Raw genomic sequence first — 27,226 nt, forward strand, 5'->3', positions numbered from 1 at the left:
TGCTAGGGCATTAGGGACCTAAGCCTCAGAGAGGGTTTACGCTCAATGACCCCTAGTTATGGTGGCCCTAAGCTTTATTCTATGCATTCGACGATGCCTTTGTCAAGGTCGGATTGCCCGGGCGGTATAAGCCCTCCTCTGGCGGGAACGGCGAGGTCGGGTCAGAGAGATTCCAGCGGTCGCTGAACCAGGGTGACGCTGCGTGCGTGCCCGAACGATATTCTTTGTTCTTATTACTTTTCCTCCTACGTCTAACTTAATTAGTGAATTGGGAAGACTGACAGAATACGACTCCTGAGGTCCCTCGTTTGCGCAGCGACTCGACATTCACGGTAAGTCCGATTCTTGTTGAAGCTTCATCGATTGACTAGTACTTTTCTGTATTTCACATTTTTCTTTTGTTTTCTTCCTTCAGCCACCACTTAGGGTATATGTGTTTACAAAGTCTAGATTAAGCCTAATTATTATATTGTTAGCTTCAACCCCATTATTCCAGTAAAATACCTAGGATTTAGGGTAAGCAAAATCAGGTTAAATCTCGATGCTTTTGTATGCCTCGCGTCCGAATGTTTGGAAGAACCGTTGCGTTTAAAATCAAATTCATCTCAAATATTCTTTGTTAAGGTTAATAACCCTTAACTGGCGACCTTTGGCTAATTAACGACTGTCTTTGAGGTTAACTTTTGGCTTCAAGTGGCAGGTTACGTGTAATCTTGGTTTGCAGGGCCGTAAGAATTACGTAAATTGAATAATACATGATCAACCAAGACCCTCACACGTAACATTGGCGACCTTGCGTAGAATCTAAAGTACATTTTAGAGAAAGAATCTGGAGAAAAGGAAATTAAAATTACATTAATTCCAAAAAATAAAAGTCAGATATCGAACTCCATTTCATTCTTCCAAACAAGGAACGAGGCATAATAATAAGCAGTAAAGAGAATAGTATAACAAGTGTAGCGAGAATTAGCATAGGTAGGAAGGGTGTAGAAACAGAGCAGAGAGTCATAATTTATAACGTTTAAGACAAGGACATTGTACCGTGTTCGGATTCGAGTTAAGTCGTCCATAACGTATCTTAAGGCCGGAAAAAGCGGAGCCTGTTTCATGTACACAAAGTAATTTAGAAATCGCGTCGGCAATTCCGATCGTTATTGTTTGCATATAGCGGGAATCATTCAAAAACCGTGTCAGTGAAGTAGCAAACGAACTGAAATAGTAATTTTACAATAAAGGTACCGTTCAACAACGTAAATTTACGCAGGCAAGCTAGCATTTCTCTTTTCATTCTTTGTTTAATGTCCGGGTGAGAATACGATAACAAAAGACAAAGTTGTTTGGTAATTTCGTTTTCCATCCTTAACGTAAAACACTATGCATGATTGGTATATTTAAAGTAAAATCTGGATACCTGCATTTGTTGCGTTGTTTTTGAATTTGTTTGAAAAAGAAAATACCCGCCATCTTGATTCCTGTTTGTGAGAAGCCCGGTTTCCTTGAGGTTGTTTTGAAATTTAGGCCTAACGGGATTTTCCGCCATCTTAAGACCTTGTTATTGTGACCAGAATCTGCCCGAGCCACCTCCTAATATCTTAGCTAGGAAAAAACCAAAAGATAATTTAGGCAGGGAAAGATAGGCCTTAGTTAGGAGTAATACCACAAGTTCCTATACGAATACCTACTATAAAAATCATATAAAGAAAATTTAAAATTGTTACGATAAACTTTTGTGACGTCGGCTCCTGGGAAAATTAAGATAATAAAGTAATCCCTAAGGAAGCCAAGACGACGCATCTATATCATTTTATTAAGATCCATGCCATTGTGCATGTATAAAATCTTTGTTTACACGTTCTTAAGCAGCAAGAAATTCGCTGATTGAAAATCTCTCTCTCTCTCGTCATTCAAGTAAGCATTCCTAACCTAAGTGTACGTGACCCTCTTCAAAGAAAGAACGGCCGACACTAGGCTAATTAATTCGAATACAATAAACCAAACAAAAGAAACACCTCTGTCCCACAATAGATGAGGACAAGTTAAGAGTAATTACGATACAGTGATAAACTGTCGGTCACGAGTGAGGCCTGCTATCCAGACCGAAGCAAACAGTACTTTTCACCCTCTGAAAAAAGAAGGGGCCAGCACTGGGGCCGGTACTGGGACCAGCCACTCACGAGGATCTTTAAAAAAAAAAAAAAAAAGAGAAACCCAAATTCACTTTATTCCACAGTGCCAATAATTTGCAGCACTGTCATCCCTGGAATAGCTTACTTCTCTATCTCTCTCTCTCTCTCTCTCTCTCTCTCTCTCTCTTTTACCTTCCCTTTCTCTCTCATTCGATTGTTGCACTCTGCAGGGGGTGTAGAGTGCCTTTCCTCCCATATAGCCTAGTTGGACTCCAGTAGAGGGTCCCTAGGAACACATTGGCACCATAAGTGCCACTAAAGAAAAAAACAAAAGGAACACAGAAGAGAAGGTTCTTCTGGGACCTAACCTGCACCAGTGCCTAGGGATACTGAGTGCCACCAGTGTGACCTGTACACGGCACACCCAATCGACAGTGCCACCTTTTGAAAGGGTGCCACGTCATTGAAGAGACACTTCCTCGCTGCCCAAGTACGCCCGTCGACCCGGTTAGACGCCCTTCCCCACCAGAACCATGGCAGCAGAGCATTATAAAACCTTCCTGGGGCTGGGGACGGCGGCAGGTCTCACCGGCTCGGAACTTACCACCTGGGTTAAGGAGCAAGTGGACGACTTGGCCAAGCGGGAGAAGGAAGAAAGACTCGAGCAGAGGAAGTATGAAGCCGAGCAGAGGAAGTATGAAGAAGAACGAAGGGTGTATGAAGCCGAGCAAAGGCAATATGAAGAGGAAAGAGAAGAAAGAAGGAGACAGCATGAGTTAGCCTGCAAGGAAACTGAGTTAGCCCTAAAGGAGAAGGAGCTCGAGCTTGAGAGAGCGAAAATGGAGAATGCCGAAGCTATGGCTAGCCATCAAGCCTCCAGTCCTACACCTGCTGCATCAACCGCTCCAATTTCAAGCATCAATTCTCTAGTCCCCAAGTGGACTGAGGACGAGCCAGAAGCATGGCTGGAGGAGATCGAGGCTCTTTTCGATAACTACAGCACCACGGAGACGGAGAGAGCCTTAATGCTAGCCAAGCATATGGAGGAAAAGCTAAGGCAGCGCTTGCTCACTGGAGAAGAGCCAGAGAGGCAACATGGCGGAAGTTCGTAGAGTCATTACCAAGGCCTACGAGATAACCCCAGAAAAATGGAGACAGCGGTTCGAGGTCTTGCCAAGGAAGTCGGCTGGTCTTGGACGGAATGGGCATGTCACAAAACCCAGTCCGATGCCGCGCTGGTTCGACTCCTTGGCCTGCACGACGTTTGAGGATCTCTTCAATCGGACCATGCTAGAAGACCTCTTCCAATGTGTGCCAGGGCCCTTGCGGTATATCTTAACGATAAACAGCCCTCCACACTTATGGAAGCTTGTTTTTTACCTGTGAATTTTTTCCTGCCTTTTTTACCCGTGAATTCAGGTCAAGTCTCCACTGTGGCCAGGTATATCCAAAGATAGCCTTTCATATATCATCACACTTGCAAAAAAATGAGCCTTTCATATATCATCACACTTGCAAAAAAATGAGAGATGGTAACTTTACCAGATCACTGGTTAATGAGTAATTTCTAAAAAAAAATGAGTTTTCCCAAGGTTAGGAAATAATTGAGATGGTTTGGACATGTGATGAGAAGCGATAAGGAATAGTTGGTCAGAAAAGTAGATATGAAGAGTAACAGGAAAAGACCCATAGGAAAAGCCAGGAAATTGTGGAAAAATGGAATAGATGAAGACCTAGACATAATAAGGGTTCAGAAAGAAAGAATTCAGGACTTCAGAGGGTGAAGAAAACCCGTAATGAGAAAAGTTGATGTAAAATCATTGATTGTGGATCAGAGGTATGCATGCATCAACTGTTGCTTATGGCAAATCCACGTCTGTCTTCAAGGTTTTGAAAGTTTGTTTCCTGGGGAATTTGACTTGGCAAACAAAGGCTAGTTGTGATTGATAGATTCATATGAAAACATTAGCTTTATGTTGTAAAAACTTCATTTCTAAAAAATCCCAGTTGTACATTATGAGGGAAAACAAGGTTTCTAATGTAAATGAGAATTCTGTTTGTTCACTGTAATTATTGTGTATTCTCTCTTTCATTTTAGACCAGGATAAAAAATTTGATGAAGAATCCAGAGAGAAAGATTGATCTTGTGTCATGTCAGTTTGCATTTCACTATTGCTTTGAAAGTCTTCAGCAAGCTGAAACAATGATACGGAATATCTCTGAGAATTTGAAGAGAGGAGGATACTTCTGTGCAACTCTTCCAAATGCCTATGAAATAATGTGAGTATGGCATTCGCTGCTTCTTTCCTAGTTATTAGTTTATGTTCCTGTTAAACACAAACCCTTATGTGTACCAATGCTTTAAGTCCTACTTGCTCAGTTACCTGATTGTGCATTGACTTCTTGGCAGCTCACAGTCTTTCTCAGACTTTCATGTTTCATCCTTAGTACATCATTTTATCCATTTTCCAATCAGTTCTTTTTCCACATGGGATGTATATTGGTGTTTTAGCAGTTTTGTTAGTAGCTGTACTGAAATTTTCAAAATTACAACATCAGACTTACGAACTTCTAATACAGCTTCTCTGGCCAGAAGTAGAATCAGTTATTCTATTCTTATGAGAATGGCAACATAGTCTTTTTCTTTAATATATTCATAGGTGATTGTGTGTAAGTCATAACATCGTGGACTTATGAAAAAATTATTAACAGGTCAAGGCTGAAGAAAAGTGATGGCCAAAGTTTTGAAATGAAGTATACCAATTGTCTTCCCAGATGACAGACCTGAGACTCCACCATTATTTGGTGATAGATATAATTTTTTTCCTAGAAGGGGTTGTGGACTGTCCTGAGTTCTTGGTTCACCCTGGAACTTTTGAAAAGTAAGTATATTTTGTAAAACCAAGCCACTACTGAAATACTTGGAAATTGTTGAAAAACATCAGTTTCAAAATTTCCCCCCAAATTTATGCTGTGAAATTTCTTTGTCGTTTGTCTTTATTGAACTGAAACCAGTAGTTGATGTGTTTTTAGAAATGAAAAATAAATAGTAATATTTTATTGATTTTTCAGACTTGCCAACAAGTGGGGCCTCCAGTTAGTATGGAAAAGAAGTTTTGCAACTGTTTATAATGATGCCCTTAAAGACAGTGAAGCACAGAGGTTGCTCTCAGTAATGCATGCACTTGAGGTAGGCAGATCATCTGTGCTGAAAATGTTCTTATGTTTCATACTTTATTGTATTGAGGACTTCAATTCCCCCCCCCCTCTTTAACAAAATGGTTGCTTTTTCCTTTTCATATATGGTTGTATAAACTCTAGTATTGACATAATAGCACTTAAACCATAGTTTTAGATTAGTGGTTACAGATAGGTAAAGGTTTGCCAACCTTCTTCCCCTCAGCTCCAACATTCAAGTCCCCCTCCAGAAGGATAAGAAAACCTCTTTAAACCAGAGTTGTAATATTTTACAACTGGGATCACGAGTACACCCTCCAGGAGATACCATAAATCTATCAAAGCTTCAAGTACACAGTACCAACATTATTAAAGTAAAATTGTGGATAACATGCGTTTCTCCTTGAACACACTTCCAGTGGTATACACTGAGACTGGAAAGAATATTTGCAAAATGTTTTGCAGTACCAAAAATAATGAACGTGTCTAGAAAAATCTTTGCTCATTGATGATGAAATGGTTAGTTTGAAACCAACTTAAGAGTGAAAAAGCTTAATGTAAAATTGTCATTTTTCCAAATTCATTGAATCTGCAGTGCATCGGAGAGTTCTTGAACATATTGGTAAAACCAGTTTCTGTCAGAAAACCAATCGCCAAAATGCATTCTTCTGAAGAATATTTGAGAATGGTAAATGTACAGTAAAATATTACAGGTTCTTAGTGTACATTTGATACAGTAGCACATGGGCTTGTCACCCTGCACTTTGTATGGTAGAAGTCAGTGTCAAGGTTAGCCTACATGCTACAACCCACTCTCTGGGTTTAAGGATGGGATTTAGTCCTAGCAAGCTGAACTTCAACACCCCACCTACATAAATTTTCTCCTGCCTCAGTAGGGGGTCAGTGCACCTTATGCCATGCACTTTAGGTATCACTTAAGGTTCTTCGCAGCGTCCCTTCAGCCCCCTAGCTGCAGCCTCTTTCATTCCTTTTACTGTACCTCTGTTCTTATTATCTTTCTTCCATCTTAATTTCCACCCTCTCCTAACAATTGTTTCATAGTGCAACTGTGAGGTTGTCCTCCTGTTACACTTTTAAAACCTCTTTTACTCTCAATTTCCCTTCCAGCATTGAATGACCTCAAAGGTCCCAGTGCATGGCCTAAAATTTATATTCCAATTCCTAGTGTACAGTACAGCATTAATATAGAGAGAGAAAAATATATGTGCCCTACCTATATGGTACGATGTTTCTAAAGCATACTTAAAGCACTGTAGTTTATTTTTTTATTAACCATGTATGTTTTAGTTACTTATAAGAGCCAAATAAATAACTAAACAAACATTTCAATAAGCGTGAAATAATTGATGTTAAACTATATTAAATTTCTATTTCACGCCCCCAGGCTCGTTATTAAGAGACAAATGGACTCTTTCTCTATGCTACTTCATTAAAATATTCAAAAACAATCGACAGTAATCATAGGCTTACCGTAACTTTACTAACAGCCAACTGTTCACAGTTTGCCAGTGCAAACTATCCAAGTTATCAACCAATTAATACAAATTATGTCACCTCGACAGTATGCATACCACAAAATAACACAAGATATAACAACCAATTGATACTTAGCTGAATTGTAATAAAACACTTTTAAAGGAATACTTCTTGAGATATATGTATGATATATCACAATTTGTGACCAGGACTAAGAACGGCGCTCCTCCTTAGCTGAATCCCTCTCTTCTGCCCGGCTTTTTTTCAACCAAGGAAAATGGCGCATGCGCCCCCAAGTGGGTGCGTTCTTTCATCCCAAAACGTCTTTTGTCACTAAATCAACAAACAAAGACGACAACATCCTAAACCAACAACAAAAACACTATCAACAAAAGAAAATACGAAACTACAGAATAATACAAACCAACTGTATTATAATAATATTCACAACAAAAAACACAACCGCTCACTGAGACTTTCATAGATCTCCTATCGAGTCCCGATACACTCCCAACAAGCAAAAAAGATATTTACAGTAGTCCTGCATTAATGAGGGCCTTTCTGACCTCAGCAGCCTTTTGAGCGGTTTTCCTAATTGGACGGTGTGCCTTTTAGTTCCATTTCAGCAGGAGCAGTGTCTTCCAACTCCTGCCACAGTTCAGGGGTACAACTTGACGACAGGTCGCATGATTTGACCATGTGTGGTCCGAGTGTAACCACTCGTAATATATTGTCGGTCCCACATGCAGCTGAATAACCTGACCCATTTTCCACCTATTCCTTGGCCCTTCGTCATGGATAAGTACCACATCACCCACTTTAGGCCAGGAACTATGTTTGTTTCCTGTACGATGAGATTCACGGAGAGAAGTCAGATACTCCCTCTCCCATCTTTTCCACAGATCATCACATAACTTGGTGATGTATAAAAATCTTTTTCCTGTACCCCTGTTGTCATTATACAGAGGGTCTTTAGAGACTTCCTCCCAATTCACTACTTCTCTAGGGAAGGATCTCAGTTTCCTTCCTAGGATCAAATGGTTGGGGTCAAGATTTCCAATTGATCCAAGTCCCCTGAGTATAACTCAATGGTCTATCATTGATAATGGATTCGAGCTCTATCATTAAGCAAGATAATTCATCATACCTGAGCAGAGCTCGACCCACCACCTTTTTCAGGCATGCCTTTAAAAGCCCAATCAATCTCTCCCAGATGGCTCCGAACCATGGTGCTCTTGCCGGGATGAACTTCCATTGACACTCCACTTTATTCAGATGTTCTTGTACTAGGATGTTTTCTGCCATCACCTTAAGATATTCCGAGGCCGCAACAAACGTGGTGGCATTATCACTCAACATTAATGAAGGGAATCCTCTTGGCTGCAAAAGTTCCTAAAGGCCATGAGGAACGAGTCGCAGGACTGATTTTTCACTAGCTCCACATGGATGCCTCTAGTCACTGGGCATGTAAATAAGATAACATATGCCTTTTCTGGATTTTGATTTTTCCCTTTCGTCCACAATGCTCTGGTGTAATCCACGCCTGTGATGGTAAACGGTTGTTTTTCGTTGCACCCTAAATTCTGGTAAGGGTGGAACAACATTTGATCTATAGGGTTTGCCCTGTGTCCTTTTGCAAGCGACACAATGATGGATTACGCTCTTGGTCAACTGTCTAAGCTGTGGGATCCAAAATTCTTGTCTCACGCTAGCCACAGTTGCGTTCACTCCCATATGAGCTTGCATATCATGATGTTCCTTATTATTAGTTTTGTAAAAAAACAACCTTTTGGCAGTAAAACTGAAACTTCGCTTCCTCTGTTAGCTGTGCATGTTCCAGCCTACCTCTGCATTTTATTATATCTCTGTCCAAATAGAGATTTAACTGCTTTATGAGAGTTGACTTTGGGTTTTATCCCCCTTCTTAAACTTTCATATTCTTCAGAGAAATATTCCTTTTGTAAGAGGACAATCGTCTTGGATTTAGCTTTCTGTAGCTCCTCCAAGGATAAATTCCTAATTTCCTATTATTAATTAATTTACAATTTGTTAAAAACGCATTATCCATGCGACAGTTCTATAAAATTTACCTACCCTGCTGAACCTTTCCCAATTCAGCAGGTGAGTTTCTTCATTGCCCCTATAGTATGGACCAGAACACTTTCAACCTGCGTTTGTGCATCTGCCACCCATGTCCTATCAATTGGCCAGGTGTGATTTTTTTAACCAGGAGGGTCCCTCCCACCAAAAAGAGTTGTTGGTGATCTCTTCAGCCCTCTTTTCCCGTGTTATCCAATCACTGGGGTTTTCACTAGAGGGTACATAGGATAAGATTGCCCGGAATTAGAGAGTTTATTTCACTCACTCTATTTTTACGAACACAGGCAAAGTATTCTTTGACACTAGCCAACCTAGGGCGACTTTGCTGTCTGACCAGACAATTATCCTTTTAAATTCATTTTCCTTAAAGGATTCGATTATAAACTTACACAGCCTCGAACCCAACAATAATGCCATCAATTCCAATTTTGGAATGGTTAATTCCTTCATGGGCGCTACTCTACCTTTTGCTATTATTATATGAGAGGATCTGCCATTTGTCCTGTATGCCACGCAACCGTCACGATGTTTTGCTAGCATCACAGAATATGTGAAGGGAGTCTGCTTTCCCCAGACTAGTGTTTCTAGGAAAAGAAATTGTTAGACTGTCATCCAGATCTTTGGATAAAACTTTCCATTGTTCTTCCAAAGGAACGGTAAGTTGTTCATCCCAATTTAGTTGTTGTTTCCACATACTCTGTAGGAATATCCTTGCTCTTATCGTGACAGGGATAAGCATTCCTAATGGGTCATAGATTTGCGCAACTGCACTTAATATTTCGCGTTTAGTCCAACCGGACTTAAGATGTTCAGGAGTTACGGTTAGTATATCTTCCTGTATGTTCCATTTCAAACCCAACACTTTGTGTGTTATTTTTTTTTCAGACGCAATACGGTAGGCTTGAGCCACAGTGGTTAGTGAGTCACTATTGCTAATCCACTCTTTCAGGTATAGATGTGCCTGAGCAAAGATCTTGTTTGCGTTGAAGAATAGGTCGACTAGTTCATCTTCACTGTCAGAGGTGAATTGCAGGTTATCCACATATAAGCCTCTCCTTATGGTATCTATCAAATCAAAGTGACCAGTGCCACACTTTATATTTGCCATTTCAGGGTGACCAGTGCCACTCCTTGTATAAGCTAAATGTGATTTGATGGTGGCGTTTAGAGAAAAAGGCGAACAAGTGGCACCAAACAATACAACTCTGAATCTGAATGTTATTAATTTACTATTTGGGTCTGTTGGATTCTCTAACCATAGAAACCTTGTGTAATTTCGGTCTTCTTCTCGCAGTTGTACCATGAGAAACGCCTTCTCGATGTCACTGATGCAAGCAAAGGTGTCCGTTCTGAATTGCAGTAGGACTTTGAGTAAATCTGTGGTTATGTGTGGTCCAGTCCACAAACAGTCGTTAAGGCTCAATCCTGTCTTGCCTTGTCTTAAGGAACAGTCAAATACTATTCTTATTGGGGTTGTGACACTGTCCTTGCGTACGCCATGATGTGTCAAGTAATGACAATTCACAACCGTGTTATTTTCTTCTACCCTTTCTATAAACCCTCTATCTTCCTGATCCTTCAGGATTTTTTGATAGTGGTCCAGGTATTCATTATTTTTCTGAAACTTAACACATTGTTGTTTTACCCGGCTCAGTGCTATACCATAAGGTGGATGGAAGCCTTAATTTATTAGTCTTCCATGGCAAGGCCACAACATATTGTTTATCAGTCTCAGAAAAGGTTATTGTGCTTTCAAAATCCTTCAGAACTTTCTGATCTTGTTCCTTCAGTTCGCTGCAATCAATACCCATTTTATCCAAATTCCATAAGGTATCCAAATCATTTTTCACATTAGGTTCATATTCATTAGTAGCCCCAATAACTTCTTCATTCACTGCTAGCTTTAAAATTGTTACATGAGTTTCCTTCACAGGGGGAGCACTACATGATCCTGTTACCACATAGCCAAATATAGTTGGTAACAACACTAGTTGTCTGAACTTTCTGAATCCTGGATGTAGTATATTATACACATTGTCTACACCTATCAGTAACTCAATAGGTGCCTGACTTTCAACTGGTAAATCAAAATCCTTATCGGCCAAATTGATCTTAATTTTATACAAAGTTCTCAAATTCCCTTTGACATTAAACCTTTTTGTATATTCTGGCAGCTCATCCACCACAATACAATCCATTATGATCAATCTACCTTTATGAGGTACAGACACACTTACTGTTTCGTATTCATCTACAGGTTTGCTTGTTAAATAACCCCTTAAGGCTATCTTTTCAATGCCTTTAGATTTGTATTGTAGTTCTGTAAGTGCTGACCTTTTGATAAAAGGATCTTTCAGCACAGGTATCCAATAGGCCTCAAAGACGCACTATTTGTCTTCTTTTACCCTTCAACGCGATTGTGGCTGTTGGGAGTATAGATCTTTACTGGTTTTGGCCTTGTTCCTTTACAGAAAGTGTTTCCTACCTGTACTCCACTTTTAGTGTTGGTTTTAGTTGGTCCACTGGTTTGAATTTTTATCACAAAGAACACGATGATGTTTCAGTTTACAACCCGTTACCACAACTTCGCCTCTCACAATCCACACTGAAATGTTTGCTTGACGCACACACGTAACACAATCGCAAAGACCGAGACGATTCAACTTCTTTTCTCTGTTAGCATAGGTCTTGCACTGCGTCCACCAATGCTCGCCTTCACATAAAGCACATTCCCTGGGTTAGTTTGAACCTGACTTATTCACATTTATCTTCAAGTTCTTTGTCTTTGGCCTCACCGACTGAGCTTGATTGATGGTAAAAAGTAGATACAGAAGACAATGTTCCAGGTTCACGTGTTTCCATTGGATTAAAAACTTTCAAATTATGAATTTCTTCTTCTAAGTACTTCTTAAAAGTGTCGAACTTCAACCAGTCGTCTCCACTTCTGCGTTTTACCACCTCACTGATATTTCTAGGCAGCTTGGTGTAGAGAAGAATTGTGTAAAGCTCGTTTAGATCTAAATTTTCACTTTCAAGCGATCTAATAGAGCACTCAAAGTTAGCTCTGAAGTTTTGGAGCGATTCAGCATCGGCATTAGGAGACTCTGTTTCAAAAGTCTCTTCACTAGACAGAGTTTAATCTCGTCCTTTTGCCATACGTAGACTGAAGTAGTTTTACAGCCTGATGATACTTATCACTCTCGAGCTTGAAACCTGATATCAATGTCAGAGCTTCACCTTCAAGTATACTCCTTAAGTACGAAAACTTTTGAATTGGTTCTAGATCAGAACGCTGATGTACTGACACATTGAACAATTCCCAGAATGTACTCCATTCCAACACATCCCCTTTATAATGTGGAAGATCTAATTTTGGCAGTCTTATACCGGTTGTAACAGGCAACGTTGGTTGAGATGGATTTCTACCTTGTATGTTAGTAACAGCGGTACTCATTCTACGTATGTGAACACCAATATTCATTTCATAGTCGGATTGTTTTATCATTTCATCCATGACCATCTTCATTAGTCAAAGCTAATATTTTTTTCATCCAACTCTTGTACAATTTTCCATTGTTTACTTATAAGGTCTCCCAGGAGTAAATTGTATTGGCGTCACCATCAGCAATGATAGCTTCCATCTTTTTAACCAATTAGAGATCACAGATTTGTGACCTCCACGCTTCTTCACTAAAGTTTCCAACTCAGACATCTTGCTCAAGAATTATCAAACAATCAAGACCAATAAAATTCACAAAATTCACAAAATTTCAAATTTACTCAAACACCAAATTCAGAAGTTCAAAATTTATTCCCTACAACAATTATCGCCAATCATAAATATATCAAGAAGAAATTTCAAATAATTGAATTTTATTATGAGTAGTTTCAAATCCCCACCCCACTTGACCCCATAAACGTATATTACATTGGATAGGTCGACCAGTGCCGATCCTTTCTTTGTTTTATGCTACCACCATCCTTGTGGTACAGCATCATCTCTAATTCTCCTGTAGATTTTCTTTGCTAACTCTTTACTGGCTTCATAATTCAAATGGACTCCGTCGTTGGCCAAATCAGCTTCTGTGAGGCCATTGCCTATTATGTCATAATTAGTTTGCCTTAACTTTTTGTTCAATTTATTCCTACCCTTGCGGTATTCATCAGGGTCCAAATATCTTGTCGATGTTCGTGGTTCTATTGTGACTATGTATGACATTTGAACTGTGTCAAGTTCATTAAAATCATCTATGAGACCCGTAATATTATTCCTGATGTCATTTATCGAACAAGGATCTTCATTATCTATATCATTACTTCCGATAAATAACACTACTACTTCAGGGTCATAATCTGCAATATCATCCAATGATATATCGTCACAAGCGGCACCGGGATTCGAGTGTACTATAAACTCCAATGGAACATTAGATTTAGTTTGCTCCAAGTCATTTATTCTTCGGAAGTAATCTTTCATATATCCCACCTGTGAGTGTCCTATCACTACCACTTTATGTGTTCTTGACATTGCCATAGTTGCTAAGAAATCCAGTAAATAACGAAAGCAAAGGAGACTATGAAGCCAAGCTTCATCATTTGAAGAAATGAACTACCGCTTTATTATTCAATGCATTGAATTCATTATCAAACAATACAAAAATCGATCAATTTCCCATAGGTCCTCCGTTCCAACAAACAAGGTGATCGTCCGAGCGTTAACGATAATGGTTACCAGTGCAACTCATCAAATTTCAATCAACATAAGAATATTCCTTAACGTCGGCACGCGAAATCAAATAAACTTCACAATACAATAAACGAAGACACACCATAGGAAAATATCATAAACACAATTCAGTTTACCAAGCAAATGGATGAATACCGTAGAGATGGCGTAGGTAATTTTTCTGCTGACTCAACTACTGTTGTTGACTAATTCCAGAAACAAAACAAAAAACGCTAACGATAAGTCTGCGTTGGCTCGCTAGTCGACGACAATTCCGTTTAATTCGGAACCATATCAAATCCTGGTCACGGCACCAAATTTAGTTACTTATAAGAGCCAAATAAATAACTAAACAAACATTTCAATAAGCGTGAAATAATTGATGTTAAACTATATTAAATTTCTATTTCACGCCCCCAGGCTCGTTATTAAGAGACAAATGGACTCTTTCTCTATGCTACTTCATTAAAATATTCAAAAACAATCGACAGTAATCATAGGCTTACCGTAACTTTACTAACAACCAACTGTTCACAGTTTGCCAGTGCAAACTATCCAAGTTATCAACCAATTAATACAAATTATGTCACCTCGACAGTATGCATACCACAAAATAACACAAGATATAACAACCAATTGATACTTAGCTGAATTGTAATAAAACACTTTTAAAAGGAATACTTCTTGAGATATATGTATGATATATCACAATTTGACGGCCAGGACTAAGAACGGCGCTCCTCCTTAGCTGAATCCCTCTCTTCTGCCCCGGCTTTTTTTCAACCAAGGAAAATGACGCATGCGCCCCCAAGTGGGTGCGTTCTTTCATCCCAAAACGTCTTTTGTCACTAAATCAACAAACAAAGACGACAACATCCTAAACCAACAACAAAAACACTATCAACAAAGAAAATACTGAAACTACAGAATAATACAAACCAACTGTATTATAATAATATTCACAACAAAAACACAACCGCTCACTGAGACTTTCATAGATCTCCTATCGAGTCCCGATATATGTTATTAAATTTATAAAACAATGCCAGTTATAAAACATTATAATTTAAAAAAAACTTGCTTCATGTAAAAAAATATGCTATTCCACCTATATTGTTTTCTCACTGACTCAGTGATATTGAACAACGATGATGAAAATGATGGAGCAGCACAAGCATACTATTGCTGTTTTGCTGTCCATTTATTACACTTACTAATGGAGATACACACTCACAACAAGCAAATATTTAAATCTGTGCAGCATTGTTATCATGTATTCCGTAAATGGAGGTAGGTCATGAAGATCTTCACCCACTATCATGTATTCCATAAGCAGAGGTGGGTCATCAGGGATCTTCACCCACTATCATGTATTCATGTATTCCATAAGTGGAGGTGGGTCATCAGGATCTTCACCCACTTAATCGGTACGTTGCATTAGGTGTAGGAGAAAGAGTGGCTGATCTTGGAACCTCTGTGATGGCAGGGATGGAAGAGGTGGAGGGTGTGGAAGGAGAGGCCAGGATTATGACCAAGTGAAATACATCTTGATTTCCATTTGACCTTTTTGCCGTCTCATTTTGTTAGAAATTAATTTATATGGCAAAATTACTTCTGCCCTGACATTTCCTTCACTTTTAAGGCATTTATCAACAGGTCAGTATTAAAATAGTATGCTAGAGCAGTGAACTCCTTCGATCCTCAACAATATAATGTAACGTAAACTTGTTCTCTTTTTCTTCATCTTCATCTCATATAGCATCCGTTTGTGTTAACGCCATCATGTCACCTGTTAACTTGGTTGAATTGATAAAAATTAAATCTTGAGTTTCCCCAAGATACATACCTTGAATTCCTTTCCAACCCACATTTTTTACCATAGTTTCTTTCATTGTTTCTTTGATAGGCTCTATGCAGTGAAAGTCATTGACTTGGTAACTTTCATGACTTTTTGTTTATTTATGGCATTAGCACTTGTATCAAGTTTCCACGTCTTCATTACATTTTCTTTTTAGTGGTCACTTTCCATAACCTTAACAGTTCTCTGCTCAGAAAACAAAGTGTAAACGACCTCCTCTTGAAATTATCAAGCTAACCTTTGCTGGCTTTGAATTTTTGCAGATCCTTTGTCATTGCTCAGTTTTAAAGAATTTATAATTTTGGATGGTTTAACCCTCAACATGTTAATATTTGCAGGTTTTGCTGTCACCTCATTTGAATACCAGTAGGTAGGAAACTTCCAATTTGAGAAGTGGGGAACTCTGTAAAATCATAGGAAAAAATTTTTTTTTTTTTTCCAGGTTATGCCCCTAAATTTTGTCACCTTAATTTGTCAGTGTCCTACGTGTACTGTACTGGCAAATATAGTTTTGTTCATGAGACTTACCTGCCAGATATATATATAGCTGTATTCTCCGAAGGTCCGACAGAATTTCAAATTTCGCGGCACACGCAGTGGCCGGTCAGGTGGTTAGTACCCATTCCCGCCGCTGGGAGGCGGGTATCAGGAACCATTCCCAATTTCTATTCAGATTTTCTCTGTCGCCGGACTGTCAACACCTGTTGTCAGTTCTTCCGCCATTTGGATTTCGAAATTTGTTGTCACTTAAGTATTTTGGTTGTTTTTTGGTATTCGACTGGATCTGTGACTTGGCATACGCTCTTTGTGGACCGTTTTTGATTTTGCTTTTGACTTTTCTAATAATTAAGATGTCTTACCTCTAGCTATTGAGCTGTAGCTTGGGTGAATGTAAGGTGAGGCTATCGAAGACTTTGATAGTTCCTCACTCTTTATGTATGATATGTAAGGGTGTTCAATGCTCTATGATAATCAGTAATGAATGTGTGGGATTGTCTGAGGGTGAGTGGAAGAAATATGAAGCCTATATGCTTAAATTGGAGCGTGATAGGCTGAAGAAATCTTCCTCCTAGAGTGCATCCTTAGATGGACAGTCAGGGTTTTTTCCTACTAGTAACCCTGTAGTAAATTTTAGTACTAACCCTGTAGTTTGTTGCTGCAGAAGGTAATTCCCTGGCTCGTGTGGAGTCAATGCGTGCTCTTGAAACTTAAGTGAATGCAATTCAAACGCATAGTGTTAGTGCTAGTGCCCTAGTGTTGTGGAGGGGGCGTCAGATCGGCCCTATAATGCCTCTAGGCCTGGACCTCTGTCGAACTCCCAGGACCAGGGAGGGGCATGTCGAAAGCCGCATGAGGGTTGCAGGGGCTTCCCACCGATCTGGCGTCCCTTCGGCAGGTCCTGATGACGCTACCCAGGCTGCCAGGGATCGTGCTCAGGCACGCATCCTGAAGGATTGCTTCTCGTCCTCCGACACGTCCTCCCCGCCTAGGGGTTGGAGCTCGGTTGGACTCTCGCCCTCTTAAGAGAAGCTTAGAGGAGAGGGCGCTTCACGTCCTCTTCCTCTCAGACGTTTGTACTCTTCCCGAAAGTTGCGTGGATATTCCTCTGCAGAAGAGAATAAAGTGTTTTCGAATGATGGACGCTTCTCGACCCCTGTCGCGCTAAGGCAAGGGCTAGAGCTTCTTCCCCTGTGGAAGGAGGTATCGTCTCTCGCCCCTTTCCTTCTCTCAGGTTCAGCCCTTCTCCCGAGAGAGTTGCTTCTCCAACGCGTAAGATTTTGTTGGGTTTGCAACAACAGCTGGATGCTCTCATGAACCTTTCAAGATTCGAATCTGCCTGTTAAGAGGTACAGACTTTCACCTTCGTCTCCTGCTTGGGAGAACGATACAGAGCGTCTGTCGTCTAGAGAGAGTGTTTAGTGGATTCGTCTTCCCGAGTTGAGGTGTTGGCCTTTTCTCTTGTCTCGCGCCAGGAGCGCGTCTTGCTCTTCGTGCGCTTCTCACGCTTCACGTGGCGCCTCACCTGGGCCTTTCGGCGCGCACGCCAGCCATGACGCCAGCGCGCCACGCGCTGTGACTCTCTTCTAGTACTTGCCACGGAGCCTCTCGCGGCGTCTTCGCCATGGCGCTCCGCGCTTCGCCGCCGTATAGCTTCAAGTCTTGTGTTGACACCGCTCCAGTTGTTCATCATGTCGCACAACTACCGCTTCAACATCTGATGTCCTTCTTAATTTAGCCAGTACTTGCTTCGGCAGTACATATACTAAATTGGAACGATACAGAGAAGATTAGCATGGCTCTTGCGCAAGGATGACACGCTAATCGTGAAGCGTTCCACATTTTTTATGTTTACTATCGTACTCTAGTTGACGACTTCTTCGTTCGCGGGAGTTCGGCACGTATCGGCGAATCGGAACTACTTTCACCACTCACTCAAGACCCGCCAGCTGCGGAAGAACATCCTCTTTCGTCACAGCCTTTGTATGAAGAGAAACTTCTTTCGTCTTCTTCTTCCTCTGATTATCAGACTCTGGCTTTTTCTTAAGGATCTGTTTCTGAGACTTTTCAACCTTGGCTCCTCTCTCTCCACCTTCGCAGTTGTCTTTGTCTTAGGGAGCGTTTGACGAAAAAATCGAAATCAAATTTTCTGGGATATTTTATATATGGCATCAGGGGTCGAAAATACATATCCTGACTATCTTCTCAGAAAGTTTTATTTAAAAGTTCGCCACAGTTAGGAGTTATAAACAAAACAGTAACCTATCATAGTCAAATTACATTTTTCATATAATGTAATGATATTGTCAGTATATCGGTGGTAATTTCCTTTTAGCTATGAAATAATATCTAATGCGATCTATGGCAACCCTGTGGACATAGTGCGCATCAGCGAAAAGACAGGAATGCCTGATGAGGGCAGTCAGTGGCAGTCAGTCAGTAGCAGCTCAGAGCTTGACTAAGTAAGACGTCGCGCTGGCCAACCTCAGCCGTGTTTGACACTCGCTTCATTTTAGCTTCATTTAGCGAAGTTATATTACTTTGCAGGTCTATTTTTGGCTTTTCATTATGTCATAAAACATCAAACTGTGTAACGGCAAGCAAATTATACACAGAGAAGCAAAAAATATCGTTTTTCTCAAAACTAAAGTTATCGACATTCAAACTGCATCTCCTTCATAACGCTTGCACCGATCTCAATGATACAAAAAAAAAAGAAAGCTAAATGTTTGCCTAACAAAGGGGCTTCCATGGGAAGCAACACGAGACCCGCACCACGAGAGAGAGTTTTTTCCCGAAGGAATGTCACTTCCAAGAGAGGTAGCAAGTGACTCCTTTCATCTCCAGACTCCCTTTGCAACCAGGCTTCATTTTGCTCAAGCCTGGAAAGAGTGAGGGGCAGACGTTTGGTCCCTCCTACTGTTAGAGAGAGGTTACTTGATTCCCTTCCTGTCTCCTCCTCTTTTGTTTTATGTTTCCCAACTGCCTTCCTGTCAAACAGGAAATTGTTTGACCTGCTTTCGAACAGATGTTCGAGCGGAGAGCAGTGGAACAGGTCTTGGACTCGGTGTTCCCGGGATTTTACTACAGATTGTTTCTAGTCCCAAAACTTTCAGTAGGCTGGAGACCCGTCTTGGGCGTCAACAGGTCGAACAACTTGGTCCGGAAGGAAAAGTTCAAGATGGAGACCTCGCAGTCAATACTAGGAGCCCTTCATCCCGGGGATTGGATGGTATCTTTGGATCTCCAAGATACTTATCTTCACGCCCCAATTCATCCACGTTCGATGAAGTATCTCAGGTTGTCTTGGGGACTAGACGTACAAGTTCAGGGCTCTCTGCTTTGGACTCTGCACAACGGCCATACCACGTTGAAAACACCGCTTCTCGTCCGATCAGCGAAGTTAAGCAACGTTAGGTCTGGTCAGTACTTGGATGGTTGACTGCCTGGGAACACCAGATGCTGTTGGCGTCACATTTTGCTCCGAGGGTGTTTACGTCTCATGAAAACGTTGCGATGCAGTTGCATCTGTCGCACGTCAGGATCTCACTCTACTTGGACGACTGGTTGATTCGGCGCCGTCGAGCGAAGGTATCTGGAGGACCTTCAGTTGACTCTGCAACTCGTGAAGTCCCTGGGACTTCTGGTCTGTGGAGAAGTCGCAGCTGATCCCCTCACTGTCCATTGTGTCTGGGAATTCAGATCTATTCAGCGGCTTTTATAGCGTCTCCATCGCAAGAACGGCAACTTCTACGTGCGAAAAGTCTCGGCCTTCTTGGAAAAGGAAACATGCTAGGTGAAGGAAGGAATGAGTCTGCTGGGGACCATTTCCTCGCTGGAGAAGTTTGTTTTCTGGGAGTCTGCATCTCAGGCCTCTTCAGTTCTTTTTGTTGGAGAACTGGCAAAGCAAGGAAGACTTGAAAGAGGAATTGAGAATTCTTCCTTATATAAAGAGGATCTGTGGTGGTGGCTCGATCCAACGAAATTGCAGAAAGGGATCTCCCTCAAGCTTCTGAACCCCAACCTAGTGTTGTTTTTCCGACGGGTCGTCAACAGGTTGGGGGGCAACACTAGAGGGAGAAGAAGTGTTAGGAACCCGGAGAGAGGAACAGGTGTCCTGGCACATCGACTTCAAAGATTTGGCGGCTATCTTTTAGCTCGCCAATTCTTCGAGGTCGAGTTTGCAATCGTGTAGTTCTAGCAAACTCGGACAATACTACTTGTTCCTGTTCAGCCTTGCAAGAGAGATTATTCTTTGAGCCTATGCTCGCAACATTTCGATTCTCACAAGTTTTGATTGCAGGGGTCGAAAATGTTCGAGCAGACCTGCTCTGTTGGCGCCATCAACTCCTGCCGAAGAATGGACCCTTCATCAGGAGGTTTGCCAAGATTTTGGAAATTTTGGGGTCGCCATCTTGTGGATATTTTCACGATCTCAAGAACAGCGAGGCTCCTCTATAAAGCTCATCTGTACTCGACCCTGGGGCAGTTGCGATAGTTGCTCTTCCTGGGATTGGACGGAATAGATGTTTACGCCTTTTTTCCCGTTCTAAATTCTGGGAGAAGTCATACGCAAGTTCGCGGCCTCACAAGGGACGAGGATGACTCTCATCCCCACGTTTTGGCCTTGAACCACTGGTTCTCGAAGTTTCTCTTCTGGTTGGTAGGCGTTCGAGGACCCTTCCTGAGAGCAGACCTGCTCATACAAACCCACTTCACGAGATATCTTTGAATCTCCCGCTCTGAACCTGACTGCTTTCAGACTATCGAAACTTGGTCAGAGCGAAGGGGTTTTTCTGGCCAGGTGGCACGGGCCATCGCTAGAGCCAGAAGTTCTTCATCTAAAGGATATATCTAGCGAAGTGAGCAACCTTCAAAGGTTGGTGTAGAAAGAAGGGCTTTCCTCTTCCTCTATCACTGTGAGCCAGGTTGCGGATTTTCTCCTTTACTTAAGAGAAAAACTCGATATAGCAGTTCTGACTATCAAGTGTTATCGGAGCATGCTTTCGATTGTATTCAGACACAGAGGATTAGCTTTGTCTGACAATAAGGACCTCCACGATCTTATGAGCTCTTTCAAGACGTCCAAGGTTCCTCAGCTAATTCCCCCTGCTTGGAACTTGGACGTAATGCTCAAGTTTTTGATGTTTAGTCCTTTTGAGCCTCTCCACTCTGCATCTCTTAAGGATGTTACTCGAAAATGGCATTCCTCGCGGCTCTGGCGGCGAAGAGAGTGAGCTAAGTTCGAGGCCATCATGTGGGCTTCAAGGAACACAATGCTGTCTATTCTTTAAGCCCTAAGTTCTTGGCTAAGAATGATAGGTCTTCTAACCCTTGGCCTAGACACTTTGAAATTAAAGGTTTAGCAGACCTTATTGGACAGGAACCTGAGGGAGTTCTATGTCCAGTTAGAGCTCTCAAGTACTACCTTAAAAGAACACAGGACACTCGTGGTCCCTTGGATGTTTTATGGTGTTCTGTGAGGCAACCAGTTAAACCTATGTCGAAGAATGCACTGGCATTCTTCATTAGGGGACGTCATTAAGGACGCACACTCTAGTTGTGACGACTCCAACTTCAAGTTGTTGAGAGTTAATGCTCACGAGGTGAGGGCAGTTGCTACCTCCATGGCGTTCAAAAAAATATGGTACTCAGTGACATTCTTAGTGCCACATTTTGTGAAGTCAATTCGGTGTTTGCCTCACACTCTTGGCAAGATGTTTAGGTAGCATACCGAAAATTGCTTTTCGCTGGGACCATACATTGCTGCTTCAGCAACCTTGGGAACAGGGGTAACTCTGATCCTATCCCCTTTTTAATTGTGTTTTTGTGGTTGTTGGGTCGACTACTGGAGGCAGTCTTCCCAATCCTTTGCAAACTAACGCTTTAGGTGTTGGTTAGGTGGTTAGTAATGCTCTTTTGTCCTCTTTGTATGGTCTATGATCTAGTCACATTGTGGTCACGCCCCGTTGACAGATCATCTAGAAGTCGCCAGCTATATAGGTCACTACCTCGCTGGGGTCTCTAGTAAAGCAGAAGCAGACTAGAGTGACAGTAACCACTCAGTCAGCTACGCTATCAGATAAGGAACCAAAATAATTTTACCAATAATTGGTTTTCCTAATTCTTGGCTGTCTCTACCCCCTCCAAAGGTGGTATTCAGCTATATATATATCTGGCAGGTAAGTCTCATGAACAAAATGATATTTTAATGATAAAATAAAGTTTGTTCATACTTACCTGGCAGATATATATATTCATATTGCCCTCCCTCCTCCCCTCAGGAGACAGTGGCGTTAGAAAATCTGAATAGAAAATGGGAATGGTTCCTGATACCCGCCTCCCAGCGGCGGGAATGGGTACTAACCACCTGACCGGCCACTGCGTGTGCCGTGAAATTTGAAATTCTGTCGGACCTTCGGAGAATACAGCTATATATATATCTGCCAGGTAAGTATGAACAAACTTTATTTTATCATTAAAATATCATATTTATGTTACAATATCTTATTAGCTTAAAGGTGTACTGTATTTGGATTAATGAGGTTAAAAGGATGGTTTTATTTCTAGCCAAATTGATCCTGGTTGAATTATCAAATACCCATAGTTCATATCTTAGGATATTTCAATTTTCAATGATGAATGACCCTCGATAGGTGAAAAAATCATGAAAGTGTTGTATCTAGATTTATTGTCATACACAGAGTTTCATTTTTTAAAAAATTAAATTTTAACTTTGAGGCAAACTTTTAAGTTAGCAGCTTAATTAAATTAACATTTTATTTGCCAAAATGTTTACAGGTATATCCCACAAGAGAACAGGCAACTGACACAGATGGAGAATACAGCCATGCACAGCAGTATCTTAACAACAGTAGTGGAGCTCCCTCAATTAGAACACTCTCCAAGTCAGAATGGGAGGCGATTTGTAAGTAAAATGTAGTGTTTCTTGCACATTTTTTGAGACTTTAGTTATTTTTATTGCTGATACAGCAGTTAGCTGTGTTGTTTAAACACACCGAGATTCATACTGTTGAACACTGAGTAAAAGGATTGAATTTTATATCGATAAGAAAATGGTTTGTCACCTGTAACCCATGGTATTAGATGAGGGTGGCAACAAGGTATGGAAGTAAAGAATAAGAGATCTCTCTTTAATTTGCCTTCCTAGACAGAAAATAAAAATTTGTGAAAGTTTGTGGAATATATTCTCTTTACTCTGAATACAGTTTACAATTGGCTAACTATTTAAATGTGAAAACATTTAAATTCAAAGTTTTTTAGAATGGTTGGTAATTGGTCCTGAAACACAGTACAGTATTAGGATCATCCTCCAAGATAGTAAGGTAGTTGGTCTCGGTTCAGAACAAGTACAGGTAGTCGTATAATTCACACGGCATTAGGTTCTGACAGAGCGGTCGAAGTCGATCTTGAAAGTCATTAAGTCGACCAACCACATATGTACATGTATTCTGTACCTACCGTATATTATCCATCATATCTTCTAAGTATGACTAGCCTACATATACATTTTATATTATCCAAAAAATGTGCATGTATAGTACCTATTTTTACGTTTAGCATATGAAATCTTATCATGCTTGAACTCCTTTGATTAATACTTACTTTTATTACTGTATTTAACATTTTTATTGTAGGCATTCAAACCATCTGTCTGGTCTGTTTACATTTTCTTATCCGCCATTTGCATTGCCAATGTTTCTACCTATGGCTATATTATTTACTTTTGTTTATTTATAGGTTTGAATTAAATACATACCGTATTTGTGGCGTATAAGATGCACTTTTAACAAAAAAATGGCCTAAAAAATCCCCCTGCTTCCTGTGTACATAATGTAGGCTCAAAATTTAAAATTTTGGCCAAAATTATAATTGAATGAAACGTCACGTAGATGTTGTAGCCTAGTGTAAAATTTGGTGTTATCCTAATAACCTATTAAAAAACAAAGTTTATTATAATTATTTATCATTATCACACTTACCATCACCGCAATTACTACTGCTAGTATTATAATCAATATCTACGTTGTTATTATCGATATTTTCATTAAAATGTTAATATCATTATAAATGTCTACAGCGGATCGCCGCATTCCACATTTATAGATATAAACAGTGCGTGTGCTGCCACCTATTGGTGATTATCTCGAGAGCTTTACGAATAACAAGGCTTCGTTCAGTTGGTAGTTGGCAATTCCTGCTAACATTCTCTTTCGCATAACAACATGGCCCGATCAATTGGTGGTTGACAATTCCTGCTACCATTCTCTTTAGGCATAATAACAAGGCTTACGTTGAGTTGATGCCGTAACTTTCGTGCTAGCATTCTCTTTTAAGAATAATAACATGGCTTTGTTCAATTGCTCACGAGACTGCCGTTACATGAAACATTTTTATTTATTGAATTTTACCCCTTGATTGCATACTTTTATAATATATAATGGATATATATAACATATATTACTGTAGGTAACATCTTTATTAATGTTTTGTTGATTCTGTGTAAGAAACAATGTTTACAAATGAATGTGTTGCGATCTATTGGTAAACCTATGAGGTAGCTTTCAGCAGCAGACGAAACATTCGATCGTAGTAAATGGCTGATTGTATAATACATATTTTGATAAATATAAATATGGTAAATAACTTCTTTATTAATGTTTTTGTTGATGATGTTGGTAAGAAACAATATGCATATGATAACCTAATACTACAGTTTTTACTTACCAAAATCATATGAGCATAGGCTAGGAAACCTTATTTTTTTTCCCTCAGTGTCCTGCTGAAATTGGGGTGCGTCCTATGCAGACATGCGTATTATAAGCCATCAAATACGGTAATTTGTTATTACATTTATTTGCAAAAAATAGAAATACAAAATACATTACAAAAATATGAATCTTTTACCATTTTCAGGACGACACAAACACACAATGCTAAAAGCTAAGCATCTCTTGGATATGAGCGCTGCGGTAGCGGGAAAAAAATATCGTCTGTAGCACTCCGGGTTTTTAGCAAAATATATAAAATTAAATATTATATATTATTATATTGTCGTAGCCGTCGTAAAGTCGGTCAGTCCTAAATGAATCGCATAGGTCGTAAGTCGACGACTACCTGTATTAGTTTTCTCTTGCTGCTTGGCGTATTTGTTGATTTTCCCATTGCCCCTTCTTGAGCTGAAATATTTAGTCTCTTCCAACTGCCCTTCCTGGGTTTGGGCTTGACTGCCAGATCTCGCCAAATCTAAAAGCAATTGGGTTTGTACCAATAAGGTATGTTAGTTCAGTTGTGCAGCAGTTCAGATCAATCTCAGTAATGGCTCACCCAGTCAGATTTATGCTTAACCTATGTAAGCAGTTTACTTTTGTCTTTATAGCTATTAAGTGTTATTTGATAATGGTTTATGCATAAAGTGAATGATCAAAGATGTTTTTCATAGATACTTAGCAGCTTAAGAAAACTAGTTGGTGCATTCCCCCACTTAGCTATTGTATTCAAGTATAGCTCAGTTCCTGAAGTCTTAGCTTTTTTTTTTTTTTTTTCATTCATTTGACTTTTACATATAAGTTTAGCTCAGTTCTCAAATTCAGTAAGGCATTAACTAAAAGGGGTTCCTCCCTCTGAATGGTCTTAACATCCAACTCCATTGCACTAGGCAATGGTCTGCATGCCCAAGTGGCCTATAAAGGACATTTGAAAGATGACTAGACTTTTATAAAAAGCAAGACCATCTGTAAGGATACCTTGGTCAGAGCTTTCCCATGACATTATGGCAGAGGTGAACTTGCTGATCTGTGGATCAACCAGTTCCCTCACAACCAGGAAAGCTATCATCAGGCAGTGCTCTCACTACATTTTCATGGGTGGAGATTAACCAGCAACGCCTCTACAAGAGAGGATTTTCTCGGGTAACAGCGAGAGAAGTCTGGTACCCTCCACACCTCAGCAACTGAGAGGGAAAGTGGGCCATCTTCTGGGATTGGTGTCAGAGAATAGGTTATTCTTTAGTCAGTACCTCTCCAGTTTGTCGCAGACTTCTTAGTCTTCCTACCTTGAAACAAGGGTCTGTCTCTCTTGGCCATTAAAGGGTAACAGGCAGTGCTTGCTTGAGTGTTCCACCTATGAGGCATAGACCTGTCCACTTCCCTGGAAATACCAGTGTTCATGAAGAGCTTTGAACAGTTGTGCTCGCCTTAAGAGGTCAGGCCCCCTCCAAAGCCTCAGGACAGCCCTGTAAGAACCCATCTCAAACATTGGACAGGGATCTTACCCTGAAAATGGTCATCCTTTTGCCTTCCATTCCATGCCTTGGCCAAGAGAGAGAATGAGTTATACAAGTTGTCATACCTTATCAGGCTCTCAGAAGGGTTGTGGTCTCTCTCGTCCTCTTTTTATCCCACAGTTCATGGCTTAGACATAAATTGTCTTTGTTAGCAACCTGCTGACTACAGTACGTTATCTCCAAAGCCTATGTGTTCCCCAGTAGTGAAGGACCTGCCAACCAGCTCACAGCTTAAGGGGCACTGGGTCCTCTCTTGCCTCCTGGAAGAGCTTCTCGGTCCTCTCTTGCCTTCTGGAAGAGCTTCTCGGTCCAACAGGTAATAAGGGCAGCAGTGGATGAGAATGGGCATTCCCTCTCCCTCATCTCCACATGGATACCATGCTTGTTTAGTCAGTAGGCAACTAGTACATCAGTGATTTGTATACTTAAGAAAAATATAATTACTTTTAAATTTGGCATTTCATAATGGATAATTTTATTATATAAACATAATCAACTAAGATTTTTAAGTACGGTAGTTACAATACTATTCAATAAATTGTGCTCTCTGATTTATGGCAATGAATTATAAATGCTGGAATGTATAATTAGTGGGGCTAGTGAGAGCACCCTCAGTTTTTTTCTTTTTTTGCAGCTTCAGACACCAGTATTTACGTAAGTTTTGTAGAGATATTATTGCAAAACAAATTTATAATTTCATTTAGCTCTGTATGATAAAACTATTAAATAATGACATTCAGCAATTTTATTTATTCCTTTGTTTTTTCTTTCAGGTCTCTATCAAGCTTGCGTGTTTAGGAAAACTTCAGACTGTAAGCCCGTCTAGTGGTAAGATTAATTTACGTAAATACATTCGTATCTGCATACTCACCAGGATAATAGGTATATTACACTAATCAAACATTTGTTTCATTTTGGAAGTAAACATTTCTTTTGTA

General features: G+C 40.3%; 1 non-coding gene and 2 pseudogenes across 1 annotated transcript; all 3 read left to right on the forward strand.

Annotated features, from left to right (window-relative positions):
* Positions 1 to 3,965: 3,965 nt before the first annotated feature.
* LOC136841095 (mRNA cap guanine-N7 methyltransferase-like) lies at positions 3,966 to 27,226 on the forward strand (annotated as a pseudogene).
* Positions 17,724 to 17,828, forward strand: LOC136841332 (U6 spliceosomal RNA). The gene has a single exon (XR_010853886.1). It is a non-coding gene; the product is annotated as a U6 spliceosomal RNA (small nuclear RNA).
* Positions 19,335 to 19,453, forward strand: LOC136841318 (5S ribosomal RNA; annotated as a pseudogene).

The sequence above is a fragment of the Macrobrachium rosenbergii genome, chromosome 8 (genome assembly GCF_040412425.1).
Source record: "Macrobrachium rosenbergii isolate ZJJX-2024 chromosome 8, ASM4041242v1, whole genome shotgun sequence".
NCBI lineage: Eukaryota > Metazoa > Arthropoda > Malacostraca > Decapoda > Palaemonidae > Macrobrachium > Macrobrachium rosenbergii.